At 39.0% G+C, this 16,498-nt stretch overlaps 1 protein-coding gene and 1 pseudogene across 1 annotated transcript in view; both read left to right on the top strand.

The window, feature by feature from the left end:
- LOC142142789 (glutathione S-transferase 3-like) overlaps nt 1-710 on the top strand; it is a 29,527-nt pseudogene extending 28,817 nt beyond the window's left edge.
- LOC142144086 (glutathione S-transferase 3-like) overlaps nt 1-16,498 on the top strand; it is a 134,611-nt gene that overhangs the window by 83,302 nt on the left and 34,811 nt on the right. The gene's annotated exons all lie outside the window — the stretch shown is intronic.

Genomic DNA, 16,498 nt, shown 5'->3' with positions numbered 1-16,498 from the left:
TTAAAGTTAGTGTCAATAAGATTGTTGTATGTATTATGATTCAGCTATATTTAACAACATGTTGTCTGCATTTTTCTCCCATGAAATCAGAATGTGCTCAGTGTTACTATCGAGTTGGGAAAATTGTAATAATTTTTCATGAAATATTATGACTTGGTGATGAGTCTAGCATGTGGGTTCACTAAGTTATGTAAGGGTAACGGGGCTTTTGATATGGTTACCTACATGTAAAATATAAGCTTAATTATTATTAATGTAGTGCTAGTCTACTGCAACTTCTTGCTGTGTATGTGTGTGCCATTCTTTTGTTGTGCCAGTCTGCAATGTAATAATAAATACAAATGTAAATATTGTCCATCTGTTTGATAATCACATATATTTATTTGTATGTTTATACTGATTAATATTAATTTTACTTCGTTTTTGGTAAAACTGAATAATTAAAAAAAAAAAAAAAAAAACACAACCATTTTAATACCAACTGTTTCTTTGTCACATTAATAACATTGTAAAGCTGAGTTTCTTCTAATTCTTTATTTTTAGGCTTTTGAAAAAAGAATCAGTGAGATCCCGACAATAAATAATTTCCTGCAGCCGGGGAGTCAAAGAAAGCCGATGGCCGATGCAGTGTATGTAGGAACTGTGATGAAACTTCTTTACAGCTAAAGTGAAACTGAAACGCTCTGGCGTACTTTTTGTATGCTGTGTAATTTTCATGTCTGAGATTTACATAAAATTTTCTGTTTTAATATTTTACTGTTTTTCTTTAACTGTCATTCACACTGTTTTAGCTTTAACACTTATATAAAGATCTAGTCCAACTTCCTCCCTACAACCTCCCAGAGTAGCACTTCAGTGGAAGTCTCTCCCCCTGCACAGTTTCTAACAATGAAGAGCTGGAGTACTGGAGCTGTCAGGATTCAAGCTGGGTTTACTTTTATTCTATGCAGTACGTTATTTATGGAACGTCTGAGTAACTGGTGGCTCAGTCATTTAACCTTTCAAATACACCACTTATTCACAAAGACAAAAGCCTCCAAGAAATCCCTATATGCACTATTGTGCTATAAAATTCTATAAACAATTTCATTTAACTCCTCAAAAATACTATAAATACCAACTACTACTTTAATTCCTATAAAAAGATAGGTATGCTGATTCTGGTCATATTTAAATGCCAAGAACCACTTGAAAATGCTTTGAATTCACTTGCAGCTTATGCAGATCAACCGAACCCATATATTATGTTTGATTGTTTGTCCGGTTATTCATTTGGACACTCCTGGACCGATTGGGTTGAAACCAACACAAGGTGGTCCAGTTGGATCCTGGCCAGACTTTAAGAGTGTTAGTGTCCCAGTTGGACCTCCCGTTGGTGTACGCTGGGCAGAACTTTGACCCGGGGAGTCTGTTCTGAGCCTTCCACTGGATGGATTTGGACAAAAACTTCACAGACTGTTAATATTGGATCCCAGAAGACATACTAGGGGGTGGAAAAGAATACGCACAAAACTGGGTATCTGCGCTTCTCTTGGTGTCCATGTATAATGGCTGCCAAAGATAGGGAACTGGTGTGGATCCACCATCCAAAGTACTAGATAGCAAGAAATGTCTCCCAAGGCTGGTGGTGTGTTTCTACAGATTGTAAGATAATGATCAGTAGTGTAGTTGTATATGTAATGAGGAGGGGGATCATTTTTCTCCCTTTTCCCTAAATGTAAATAATATCTGGAGTGTTTTGAACCAAATATAAAACAATTGCAAATAAGAAAACCTATATGGAGTCTAGGTTTTATTGTAAAAGGATTTTAATAATAAACATGTCTTTCTCAAATAGACACAGTAGTATTGGTCACACAACAGTGTATTACCCCATACTCATGTGTGATATTGGTAAACGAGTGTATAAAGTAAACTGTCCAAGTTTCCTACAAAATGTATCAACTGTCCAAAGTGCAGTATTTAAAATCGATAATAAGTTATCCAGTATTTTAAATAATGTTCATAATCAGTAGTATATAGATAGTGATACTGTAAATCCAGATATGAAAATCCAAAGTTCGTTTTTAGAAGTAGGCAGAAAGGCAAAAGACTCACCTTTGTGAAGTATTGTGGTCTCCCAGATCAGCGTGGTTCTCTTCTTTTCTCATTTCTATGTATTTAACTTCTTTCATTACCTCCCCTATGGTGTGGGGGGCTGCTTTCACTGAAGTGTCAGGGAGAGATGAGAAGCCGAGGTGCTCGGGAGTGCTGTATAGTTGGCGTATGCTCATAACTCTTACCAATCATAAAATGCCGGACTGCATGTTTCTACATCTTAGGGCTCACCCCGGGACTTCAGCGACAGATGATACAACTACACTACTTATCATTATCTTACAGTCAGTAGAAGCACACCATCAGGTGCCTAGGGAGACATTTTTCGTATACTAGGGGATGGAGGTGTAAGCTGGGCAGAACATTGACCCAGGGAGCCTGTTCCGGGCCTTCCAGGATTTGGATGACATTTAATATAAAACAAAAACGAAAAACGACAATAAGCAGCCACCTAATGGGTGTGTTGAAAGAGCTGCTAAGTTGCTAATTATTTTTAAAAGGTTACCAGTCACATCCAACTCATTGATAACTTAATAACTTGAATAAGTAAACCTGGGAAACGCCGGGTACTTTGATTAGTATATATATATATATATATATATATATATATATATATATATATATATATACATATATATATATATATATACACACGTATATATATATATATATATATATATATATATATATATATATATATATATATATACAGTCAGGTCCATAAATATTGGGACATTGACACAATTCTCATATTTTGGGCTCTATACACCACCACAAAGGAAATGAAACAAACAAGATGTGCTTTAACTGCAGACTTTCAGCTTTAATTTGAGGGTATTTACATCCAAATCAGGTGAACGGTGTAGGAATTACAACTGTTTCTATATGTGCCTCCCACTTTTTAAGGGACCAAAAGTAATGGGACAACCGACTCCAAAGCGATTTCATGGACATGTGTGGGCTATTCTCTTGTTATTTCATCATCAATTAAGCAGGTAAAAGGTCTGGAGTTGATTCTAGGTGTGACATTTGCATTTGGAATCTGTTGCTGTCGACTCTCAATATGAGATCCAAAGAGCTGTCACTATCAGTGAAGCAAGCCATCATTAGGCTGAAAAATCAAAACAAACCCATTAGAGAGATAGCAAAAACATTAGGTGTGGCGAAATCAACTGTTTGGAACATTTTTAAAAAGAAAGAACGCACCGGAGAGCTCAGCAACACCAAAAGACCCCGAAGACCATGGAAAACAACTGTGGTGGATGACAGAAGAATTTTTTTCCTGGTGAAGAAAAACCCCTGCACAACAGTTGGCCAAATCAAGAACACTCTCCAGGAGGTAGGTGTATATGTGTCAAAGTCAACAATCAAGAGAAGACTTCACAAGAGTGAATATAGAGGAAGACCAGATTAGAGTTTGGCAAACAACATCTAAAAAAGCTATTACAGTTCTGGAACTTTATTATTATTATTATTAATATTTATTTATAAGGCGCCACAAGGCATCCACAGCGCCGTACAGAGACAAACAAATCACAATACAATGGGAGACAGCACAGTACAGTAAACACAGCAACTCAGTACGCTCAATGCACAGCTAGAGAGGGCGGGGAAGGGGGAGGGAGGATCCGCAAACGACGGGGCCCAAGAAGGAGGGCGCGGAAGACAGGGAGACCCCCAGGGGGGAGGAGCGAGCGAGAGTGGACGTGGGGTGGAGGACCCTCGAGGAGGAGGGCTAAGTAGCTGGAGAGCAGAGTTAGAAGTGGTGGAAACAGGAGAAGAGATGGCCCTGCTCAGAGGAGCGTACAATCTAAGGGGAGGGGTGGACAGACAGAGAGACGCAGGGGAGAGAGGGAACAACATCCTATTGACAGATGAGACAAAGATCAACTTGTACCAGAGTGATGGGAAGAGAATAGTAAAGAGAAGGAAAGGAATTGCTCATGAACCAAAACATACCACCTCATTAGTGAAGCATGCTGGTGGCAGTGTCATCACGTGGGCATGTATGGCTGCCAATGGAACTGGTTCTCTTGTATTTATTGATGATGTGAGTGCTGACAAAAGCAGCAGGATGAATTCTGATGTTTTTTGTCAATATTATCTGCTCATATTCAGTCAAATGCTTCAGAACTCATTGGACGGCGCTTTACAGTGCAGATGGACAATGACCCGAAGCATACTGCAAAAGCAACCAAAGAGTTTTTTAAGGCTAACAAGTGGAATGTTATGCAATGGCCAAGTCAATCACCTGACCTGAATCCGATTGAGCATGCATTTCACTTGATGAAGACAAAACTGAAACGTAAAAAAAAATGCCCCAAGAACAAGCAGGAACTGAAGACATTTGCAGTAGAGGCCTGGCAGAGCATCACCAGGGATGAAACCCAGCATCTGGTGATGTCTATGCGTTCCAGACTTCAGGCTGTAATTGACTGCAAAGGATTTGCAACAAAGTATTAAAAAGAGAAAGTTTGATGTAGGATTGTTTAGTTTGTCCCATTACTTTTGGTCCTTTAAAAAGTGGGGAGCACATATAGAAACCGTTGTAATTCCTACACTGTTCACCTGATTTGGATGTAAATACCATCAAATTAAAGCTGAAAGTCTGCAGTTAAAGCAAATCTTGTTTGTTTCATTTCAGATCCATTGTGGTGGTGTATAGAGCCCAAAATATGAGAATTGTGTCGATGTCCCAATATTTATGGACCTGACTGTATATATAAATAAATATATATATATATAAAAGAGAAATGGAGGAGGAGGCGCACAATAGTGTAGTATATTGATATAATATTGGAATCACACAGGAATCCACAATAGGACCAAAAACACCAGTGTAGAGGAAACCAAAATAAGTGTAGAGGACACCACAAAAAACCTGTAGTGTACCCAATAATGAGGGTATGAGTGTACCAGATATATAGTAGCAGTTTATTAGCTTATAGTAACATGACTTATAATATTTCCATGTTCTATAAGTGACACCCACATACACCAGGACACACTTGTGCAGATATATGCGTACCAGAAATCAGTATTTTTCAACTTGTCTGTGTAGAGATCTCACAGCTGATCAGGAATAGATCACAAAACTGGATGCACAGCTGACAGCCTCAGGAAAACAGGACACACAAGGGGCCATAGATGTATTATCAATTAGTACATTTTAATAATAAAAAAGTAGCAACTTACAAGTTGAAACAGCAAATACAGGAAACATCTCCCAATATAATGGGATCTCAGTAATAACTTCTCAGCAAATTCTCAACGCGTTTCGTCTATATGTCAGACTTCATCAGGAGAAAAATCAGAATAACAATATCAAGGATCTGAATCCCTTAATATTCAGAAGGTACTTCATTTGTTTCTCACTGAGGTCCTGAGCAGCAGACGGGTCTTCCAAGTGTCTTTCTTGTTTTTCTTTTCACACTAGTAAACTAGCATAATAATGTTCCGAATTATGAGCCACAAAAAACCATATGCGGGACTTAAGGGACTTATCCCAAGATAAAGGTGTCCACGAGAAACCTCCAGAGATGTTAACAGATGATAAACAGTGGCGTAGTTCTTAGAAACTAAATGACTCACGGACTCTCCGCTGGATATGTGATGACGATAATCCTAGTAAGCAATGGTCACGTGATTCCTGGGTGCGTATACTGAAGATGTCCATCCGGATCCAAAGAACAAAGATGTAAGTTCCTATGAAACTATTTCCCGGGTGTTTGCAATTAGAACCAGTGCCGAGGTATATCTTTCAAATCTCCACTGAATACATAAAAGGGCACACTGATAATAAAACTCCTGACGCATTTCGTCTGTACTAGGCAGACTTTCTCAAAGCATTATCATATATATATATATATATATATATATATGTATGTATGTATATACACACACACACACACACACACACACACACACACACACATTCACAGAGTAAGTATAAGTATATACATCCTGAACTTCTGTCATTTGTGTTTTAAAGCACCAGGGAGATTGTTTTGTATGGGAAGGAGCTTACCAAAAAAAATGTATTCAGCTTCAAGAAAAGCTGGTGTTATGTATGAAGAGAGAAGAGTGGATTCCATACGTGCGGTCCAGTCCGGGTCTTCTGTCTCACAGCAGACTAATCAGGAGTTGCACTTGCAGGGTGCTTTTTAAAAGCTGCTAAGCAGTTCAGTGAGTCTCTCATTGTTTGGGGAGGAGGTCAGATGGCTCCTGAGAGAGACTGCAATTTATAATTTTCATACTAGTGAATAAAACTAGCTGAGGCTATTGAAACTAAAGAGATGGACTGGTGTGATTTATCTGGCTGAAGTGAGTCTACCCCAGAGGATGTTAATCCCAATACAATCTTGTGACTGACTAATATAGATATATATAATGTGTGTGTGTGTGTATATATATACAAGGCAAATTTGTGTGCACAGTGAAATCTGCAGCCCACTTTTCTATTCACAAATAAGAACTACCCTAACAAAAAACATCTTCAGAAAAGAATGTGTCCCTAACTGTACTGTATCATCATTGTGTAGATAGAAACTAATACACCGCCTTTTGGTCTGAGTAATCTGCCCCTTCAGATGTTAATTTTTTTTTTTAAAGCTTTATAAGGACACAAAGTATGTGGTTACACAGCACATATAATTTTGTGTAAATGTGTCATTGGGCGCCTTACATATCTGAATGCCCTTTCCAACTTTTTGAATATGGCTGGTACACTTGTGTGCGTATTTGCAAGCGTGCGGTATTTCAGTTTTATTAGATATTTTTCTGACCTTCCAAACTTGGCATCAATTCAACAGTTTTCCTTATCTTCTATTACATAGTAATGTTTATGAGGGAAGTTTAGTTATAGTGTAGATATAGTTGTATAGCCTTCCCTTGCTTTGTAAAAGATAATTCTCTTGGTTTTCAAGTCATTAGCTGCTTTGTGGAGCCCATGAACACATTCTTAAGCTAGGCACACACTACAGACATTTTCCCCGATTATCGTGCAAATCACACGATTAGCGGCTGTTAGATCCGATATTGCATTATTGTGTGTACGCTCCCATGATTATGTTTTATCATACCAAAGCACATTGTATCGGCAGAGTCAAGTCCTGGGTTTCCTGTAAGTCTGCTTAGTTTCTGCTGCACCAGCTATAGGGCAAGTATAAGTGCCAACTGATAGTGATGACTGTCCTAGTCTCTGTTTTAAAAACTACACAGAAATGCGTTCCACTAGCTAACGAAAAACATGCTAGACCATAGTAATGCACTGTCTGTACAGTATCCATTAAGAACATCTTGATTTATGTATTAAAAAAAACAAACTTTTTGGAACAATCCACATTTTTATTAAAGATTATTTCTGTTTAGAGGTGTTAATTTATTTTATAATATCATTTTTTTTTTTAGTATGTGTTTTGATGTGAACTTATATTGCACATACGCTTGTACGTATACTGCGGTCTTTTCTGTCTGTCAACATATGGCAGGTAATGTTTAGACGGTACTACACCCAGATTCAAATCAAAATGCGTCTTGAGATCTGCTTTAATTTCAATGTGATGAGACCTATGATTGAGTTCTGTGCTCGTTTTTTTAAACTGCAAGTTGCATTAAAGTTTTGTTTGGGCTTGAATCAGGTCCTAAATGAATAATTATAGACCCCCTATCAACCTCTTATCTACCTTCATTCTGCCTTGACACAAATCATTTGCATAATTCCTATGTTGGGGGCGACAGCAGGACCACCCTCATTAATGGCTGCATGATGCCTACCACACACATGCCTCTGTATTCCCAGGGGGTGCAGCCTCTTCCTGTGCACACTCCCTGACCTCTGCTCCTCCTCCATTGGGTGCTTGATTCTGACACCTCTGCTCTTCCTCCACTGGGTACTTGTTCCTGTCACCTCTGCGCCTCCCCCTTCGGCCCCTATGGCTGTCTATATTGCTATCTCCCCCATTGTCTATGTCTCTGTCACCACCTGTCTCTGTCTCTACATTTGTGTTTATCTTTCTATAGGTGCGTCCCGCACCCCCAATGTGTGCAGCTGTCTCCTCTTTGTATGTGGACCTGTGTCTGTCTTCCTCTTAGTGTGTGTGTCTATGATTTTGTATCTGCACCTTTGTCACTCATTGTTCGCCCTTTATTATTATTATTATTATTCTTTATTTATATGGCGCCACAAGGTTTCCACAGCGCCGTACAGAATGCAAACAGTTGACCGTACAGGGTAAACAGTGCAGAACAATGAACAAGTAAAACCAAGACTCCAAAAGCTCCAAACATGGTAAAGAGACAGGAGGGAAGAGTGCCCTGCTCGTAAGAGCTTATATATTAAAGGGAGGGAAAACAAACTGTAGGTACAATGGGGAGTCAGTGGAGGGGATTGCGTGGAAGTGGAGTGCGTATAGGGACAGGGGAGGAGTGAGGTGAGGGGATCAAGCATGTATGGATGTATTTAAGATGGTCAGGTGGATGGATGGAAGATGGTTAGGTGGATGGCTGGTAGGCTATGAGGAACAGATGAATTTTAAGTGCCCGTTTGAAAAAGCACAAATTAGGGGACTGTTGGATAGTGCGTGGGAGGTCATTCCAGTGGAGGGGTGCAGCCCGGGAGAAATCTTGATTTCAATGCAGGAAACTTTTGCTCAAGAATAAGATAAGCAAGGGACAGAAGGGGATAGAACTAAAATGAATGAAGATACAGAGGACATGAGGCCTGGTCCATCTAGTGGATTTAGAGTCAGTGAATCAGGAAAGGCTAAGGATCCCAGATTATTTAACCTGGATGTAGTTAATGTAATCCTTAAACATATCAATAAATCCATGGGAAGGAATAATGCGCCAATCCCTTTTACCCCACAGGATGCTCTCTTTAAAGACCATCACATAAAATCCAGAGTTTAAAACATATGGTATACAAGGAATGGCAAAAGTTGGACAGACATCTGCTTTATATAAAGAGATTAACCATATGTATACCTTTCAAGATGAAGATGACTCTAAATGGAGCCTTGTGCCCCAAATTGATTCAGCTATAATAAGTCTCTCAACCAATACCACTATTAGACAAAGGAGGTCATCTAAAAAATTCTAAAACTGCTTTAAAACACTCCATATTTTTTCAGGGATTGTATTTAATTCCAGAATTGCTGTAGTCTCAGACCCTAGATCTCACAGATTGTGGTCTAATATCCTGCATACAGTCATGGCCAGAAGTTTTGAGAATGACACAAGTATTGGTTTTCACAAAGTTTTCTGCTTCAGTGTTTTTAGACCTTTTTGTCAGATGTTGCTATGGTATACTGAAGTAAAATTACAAGCATTTCATAAGTGTCAAAGGCATTTATTGAAAATTACATTAAGTTTATGCAAAGAGTTAATATTTGCAGTGTTGACCCTTCTTTTTTAAGACCTCAGCAATTCTCCCTGGCATGCTGCCTCTTGAGGATTGACCACAAGTTCTCAATGGGATTAAGGTCCGGGGAGTTTTCTGGCCATGGACCCAAAACTTCAATGTTTAGATCCCTGAGCTACTTATTATCACTTTTGCCTTATGGCAAGGTGCCATCATGCTGGAAAAGGCATTGTTCGTCGCCAAACTGTTCACGGATGGTTGGGAGAAGTTGCTCTTGGAAGATGTTTTGGTACCATTCTTTATTCATGGCTGTGTTCTTAGGCAAAATTGTGATTGAGCCCACTCCCTTGGTTGAGAAGCAACCCACAAACAAATGGTTTCAGGATGCTTTACTGTTGGCATGACACAGTTCTGATGGTAGCGCTCACCTTTCCTTCTCCGGAGAAGCGCTTTTCCAGATGGGCCAAACAATCTGAAAGGGGATTCATCAGAGAAAATTACTTTACCCCAGTCCTCAGCAGTCCAATTCCTGTACCTGTTGCAGAATATCAGTCTGTCCCTGATGTTTTTCCTGGAGAAAAGTGTCTTCTTTGCTGGCCTTCTTGACACCAGGCCATCCTCCAAAGTCTTTGCCTCACTGTGCGTGCAGATGCACTCACACCTGCCTGCTACCATTCCTGAGCAAGCTCTGCACTGGTGGTGCCCCGATCCCGCATCTGAATCAAATTTAGGAGACGGTCCTGGTGCTTGCTGGATGGTCTTCTTCACAGCTATTGAACCTCTCTCCTTGAAGTTCTTGATGAACTGATAAATGGTTGATTAGGTGCAATCTTACTAGCAGCTATATCCTTGCCTGTAAAGCCCTTTTTGTGCAAAGCAATGATGACTGCACGTGTTTCCTTGCAGATAACCATGGTTAACAGAGGAAGAATAATGATGTCAAGCATCACCCTCCTTTTAAAGCTTCCAGTCTGTTTTTCTAAATCAATTAGCATGACAGTGATCTCCAGCCTTGTCCTCGTCAACACTCTCACCTGTGTTAATGAGAGAATCACTGACCTGATGTCAGCTGGTCCTTTAGTGGCAGGGCTGAAATGCAGTGAAAATATTGTTTTTTGGGATAAAGTTCATTATCATGGCAAAGAGGGACTTTGAAATTAATTGTAATTCATCTGATCATTCTTCATGATATTCTGGAGCATATGCAAGTTGCCACAATAAAAACTGAGTCAGCAGACTTTGTGAAAAATAATATTTGTGTATTTCAAAACTTTTGACCATGACTGTACAGATATTGAAGAAAATATTAGACAATAGCTACTGAAATGTGTGGAAATTATACAGAAAAATTATTAATTTACAGTGTATTTATCATCAGAGAATTGATTTGGTCAGATTAATTTTCTTTTAATCTGACCAAATTACTTCGCTGATGAATACACACTGTAAATAATAATTAGAATACAGGTCTAATGTGATATGAGGGTACCTGATAGAATCTCAGTCTTAAGATAACTTGTAACAATGAGGAATCACCACATAAGTTGTTGCACTAACAAGGACACCTGTGACAAATGTAACTAATTCAATTAGCTACCTGGCATTTTTAGAGTTAGCCCATTAACAGATCCCTAGAGGTTGTAAATTGACATTATTTTTAACTCATTTTACCATTTTTCCTCACTTTATCAATCTACCATCTTAAAAATTTCACTAGAAAGATATCTAGTGTGGATTATTTTAGAATTGTTAAAATAAATTATTGGAATTTTTAATTGATTAGTGTGGACCCACTAAGAGTGCCCCCACAATAGAGACTTTTCTATTGGTACTGATGACATGAAATATTGTCACACCCTGGGAGAGCACCTCCCGCTTTTCCAGACAATAATACTATAAGGTATTATTAACAAAGAATTATGCATAGGTAAGTTAGAAAGGCCCACATAAGGTTTTTTTTTTTATATATATTTTCCAGTGCGGATATTTACCACTTCCTTATATATTAAAAAATAATATGATAACAGATAACTTTAGCAGGTGTCAGATCCGCCCATTAGAATGGGCAATACACGAAGAGGTCTTTCAGCTGCTAGTTTAGAAATTCATTTATCCTGACATGGGTCTTATGGCAACAACTCAGAATGCAAAGCTGGTCCAGTTTTACTCCCATCACGGACAACAGAGTACTCTAAGTAGATGTTCTGTCAATAACATGAACCTTCAAACTGGGGTATGTTCCCCCTTTTCTCATCATTGCTGGTATTCTGAGGAAAATCAAGAAAGTGACACTAAAGATATTAGCAATCCTACCATCTTAGCATCATCACACATGGTTTGCAGTAACCTGGAGAATACTTCAGTAGCAACTTGGCTTCTACCATGCCAGACAGATCTGTTTCATCAGAGATCAGTTCTTCACCAGATTCCAGACTCCCTCTCTTTGATTGCATTGGGATTGTGCTGTCACTGCTGAGACACAAAGGTGCCTCTGATAAAGTTATTAATATACTGATTCAAGCAAGAATAAAAATCATTGTTCTATTATTTATGATACAATCCGGAGATTAATTTTGTCTAAAGAGAAGATAGAGAATCCTATTCCTACCAGTCTACCAATTATTTTGGAATTTCTGAAAGATGGTTTTGATAAGGTCTGTCTCTCTCTACATTGAAAGTTCTGAATACTCATTATTCTAATTGATTTTTATACAAAAACTTACAAGCGGTATAGATTATGGTTTAGGGTAAAACCTGTCAGGCACCAACTCCGCACTGACACTTGGTACAGGAGACGGACGCCTGCACATTCCCGGCAGTTGTGTCCCGTTACCTAGCAATGGGACCCTCCATTGTACCTTTGCACGCTATGCGTGCGCATGCCCAGTTCTGTTGTGTCCCATTGCTAGACAACGGAACGCTATCTCCGCTGTCCTGTTGGCGGTCAGCGTGTCTGACCGCTGAATTTCCATTACCCAGTCCGGGTGCACCTTATGGTATATATAGCACAGTCTGACACCTGTTGGGTGCTAGAGCACTGGTTCACTCCCTACTCCAGCACTTTCTGAACTTCTGATCCTGTGTTCCTGGCCCTGACTCAGCTTGTCTGCTACTATTCTCCTGTGTTACGTTTTGGTAGTTCGTTGCCTGGCTGGTTTGACTATTTGGCTTGTCCTGACTTCTCTCTGGATCCTTCCTGTGAACCGCACTACTCGTTTGGCTTGACCTGCACGGCCTGTCTACTACTGTTGCTACACTGGAGACTGTCTTGGAAACTGTGACCTGTGTACCCTCTGCAGCTAAGCCCAAACTCCCTTGTGGGGGTCCCTGGTGAATACCGGGGGTACGTTAGACTGCGCACCTCCCTGTTCAGTTGCATTAATACCGGTTAGCGGCCATCTCTGCAATTCCGTGACAAAACCTTTATGTGGTGCTTCAATGGATGATATGGAAATGGAGGCAGCTGGATGACCCTCTCTTCCCACCTTCAGCAGACATTATGATCTAGTTATTACATCTTCTGCTGAGGCAGCTTTGAAGGGAAACCCTTCAAGAAGTTGTTCAATAAAAATTATGTGGTGTTGCTGTTCTTAAACCTATTAATTGAATCTGCTTTGGTACATTCCATTGTAAGGGCTGTCATTGCAAAAAAAATGAGAGAAAGATGCTTTCTGTTAATTTCCTTTCCTTGAAGTACTCTATGGCAGCCCTATATTCCCCCCCATGTTCTATGTTTAGGTTTTCATAGCAGAGCTTGGGAAGTTTCTGAAAGACACCAATGAAGGAGTGTCCTTATATACCACCCAAGTATATATTTTTTCTTTCCTATCTTTATTCAGCTGATTAGGGATTTAACTCACTGCCATTGAGTATTTTAAGGAACAGAAATTAATGGCAAGTATAATTCATTTTTGCAGGGATGGATGGGAGGACCATGAGGTTTCCATCCAGTTATGAGGTGGTGGTATGTGGGATATCGTTAGGTAAGGCCATGCGATCAAGTGTGGTACGTTGTGAGCACCTGTAATCAGAGATTTGTATGTTGGTACTCATGGCCAGCCTCAGTTGTGCTGTTGCTCTCCACTGACCTGGTGAGGTGGTCGGGATGTCTTCATTTATAATATAGGGCATTTCTATTACCTGCTGCTGGTTGTCTTCATTGGGCACATTGTCATGGCCTTACCCCTACTTCCATGTGCTGGGTGCTGGGGTGGGGGATTTGAACCCTAACCCTAAATGATGCATGAAAGTTTTATTTGAATATCATGTCTTTTTGAGGATAAAACGTACATTTTTTTTATTAAACCTATTATACAATGACTTTAAAGGCTTGTACAGGTCACATGTACACATATGGTAATTAGAATTTTGTGAGGCAGACCTGCAATCTAGCTGTCCTTTAAGCACTTCTGCCCAGATGTTTAAGAGGGAATTTAGGATTGTGTAAGGACCAGCCTCTATTCATAATTCAAAATTTAATTTCGACTTGCTCATGCAAGCAGTCCAGATTGCAAACTCTAAATTAGGCCCTATGGGGTCCTAAACTTAATTGGCAAACATTTTCTAATAATTAAATGAAAACAGAATGGCAAATTTTGAAAAAATTAAAAACTACATTTGTGACACTTAAACATATACATTTTTCTCACTGACTTAAAATGAATATTAGTTTTGAATAGATTTTGAACCATTTAATATATTGTACACATCGGAGACCCTGCTTGCAATTTTCCTTAAGATTGTGTGCCAGACGCACAAACCATGCGACCTGTAGTGACATCAAAATTGCAATAGTTGCAAAAGCAGCGTAAACGCACCAGCACATTATGCTTAATAACTACACAGCCATATATATGAACAGTAGAGGAGTTAGCAAATGCCAGGATGAATGGGTCTTGACTAGAAATGGGCGTGCTCAGTTCCCCGAGAACCGAACACGCCCGAACTTCAGGTATCTGAGTGCCGAGCCAAGCAGGCTCGGTACTCTCCCGCCTATTTTAAAACGAGGCAAAACGTCCTCGTGACGTCGACGGAGCTCGGTTGTCGGGATGTTTCAAATGCATAAATACCCGCCTCCCCAGCAATGCAGCGCCATTTGACAGAGGGAGAGAGAAGGGTTAGGTCGCAGAATTAGAGCAGGCAAAGAACAGTTATTACCGCAGTAAGAGAGCAGTTATTAGAGCAGGAAGAGAGGATTATAGAGGAGGCATTTTTCCTAACATTACAAACTGTTTGGGGTGTCATATTCCCTCCTAAAGAAACTATTTTCTGCCTGCAGAAATTGTAATATACCAGCACAATTTCTTTATGAATTTGCACTACAATTGTTTCTGGTGCTGAAATAATTATATACCAGCACTATATATTTCTGAATTTGCACTACAAGTGCTTGGAGTGTGACATTTTCCCCAATGCCCAAAAAGTTATTTTCTGGTGCTGAAATTATTATATACCAGCACTATATATTTCTGAATTTGCACTGCAAGTGCTTGGGGTGTCAGATATTCCCCTCTTTGAAAAATTCTATTTTCTGGTGTTGAAATTATTATATACCAGCACTATATATTTCTGAATTTGCACTGCAAGTCTTTGGGGTGTCAGATATTCCCCTCTTTGAAAAAAGCAATTCTCGGGTGTTGAAATTATTATATACCAGAACTATATATTTCTGAATTTGCACTACAAGTGTTTGGGGTGTAACATTTTCCCCCTTTGTCCAAAAAGCTATTTTCTGGTGTTGAAATTATTATATACCAGCACTATATATTTCTGAATTTGCACAACAAGTGCTTGCGGTGTGACATTATACCCATTGTCCAAAAATCTATTTTCTGGTGTTGAAATTATTATATACCAGCAGTGTATATTTTTGAATTTGCACTACAAGTGTTTGGGGTGTCAAATATTCCCCTCTTTGAAAAAAGCAATTTTCTGGTGTTGAAATTATTATATACCAGCACTATATATTTCTGAATTTACACTACAAGTGTTTGGGGTGTCAGATATTCCCCTCTTTGAAAAAAGCAATTTTCTGGTGTTGAAATTATTATATACCAGCACTAGATATTTCTGAATTTGCACCACAAGTGCTTGGGGTGTGACATTTTCCCCATTGCCCAAAAAGCTATTTTCTGGTGCTGAAATTATTATATACCAGCACTATATATTTCTGAATTTGCACTGCAAGTCTTTGGGGTGTCAGATATTCCCCTCTTTGAAAAAAGCAATTCTCGGGTGTTGAAATTATTATATACCAGAACTATATATTTCTGAATTTGCACTACAAGTGTTTGGGGTGTAACATTTTCCCCCTTTGCCCAAAAAGCTATTTTCTGGTGTTGAAATTATTATATACCAGCACTATATATTTCTGAATTTGCACAACAAGTGCTTGCGGTGTGACATTATACCCATTGTCCAAAAATCTATTTTCTGGTGTTGAAATTATTATATACCAGCAGTGTATATTTTTGAATTTGCACTACAAGTGTTTGGGGTGTCAAATATTCCCCTCTTTGAAAAAAGCAATTTTCTGGTGTTGAAATTATTATATACCAGCACTATATATTTCTGAATTTACACTACAAGTGTTTGGGGTGTCAGATATTCCCCTCTTTGAAAAAAGCAATTTTCTGGTGTTGAAATTATTATATACCAGCACTAGATATTTCTGAATTTGCACCACAAGTGCTTGGGGTGTGACATTTTCCCCATTGCCCAAAAAGCTATTTTCTGGTGCTGAAATTATTATATACCAGCACTATATATTTCTGAATTTGCACTGCAAGTGCTTGCGGTGTGACATCATACCCATTGTCCAAAAATCTATTTTCTGGTGCTGAAATTATTATATACCAGCACTATATATTTCTGAATTTGCACTACAAGTGCTTGCGGTGTGACATTATACCCATTGTCCAAAAATCTATTTTCTGGTGTTGAAATTATTATATACCAGCAGTGTATATTTTTGTATTTGCACTACAAGTGTTTGGGGTGTCAAATATTCCCCTCTTTGAAAAAAGCAATTTTCTGGTGCTG

Source organism: Mixophyes fleayi, chromosome 3 (genome assembly GCF_038048845.1).
Source record: "Mixophyes fleayi isolate aMixFle1 chromosome 3, aMixFle1.hap1, whole genome shotgun sequence".
NCBI classification, from domain to species: domain Eukaryota; kingdom Metazoa; phylum Chordata; class Amphibia; order Anura; family Limnodynastidae; genus Mixophyes; species Mixophyes fleayi.
This window is presented reverse-complemented; position numbering and strand designations above follow the sequence as displayed.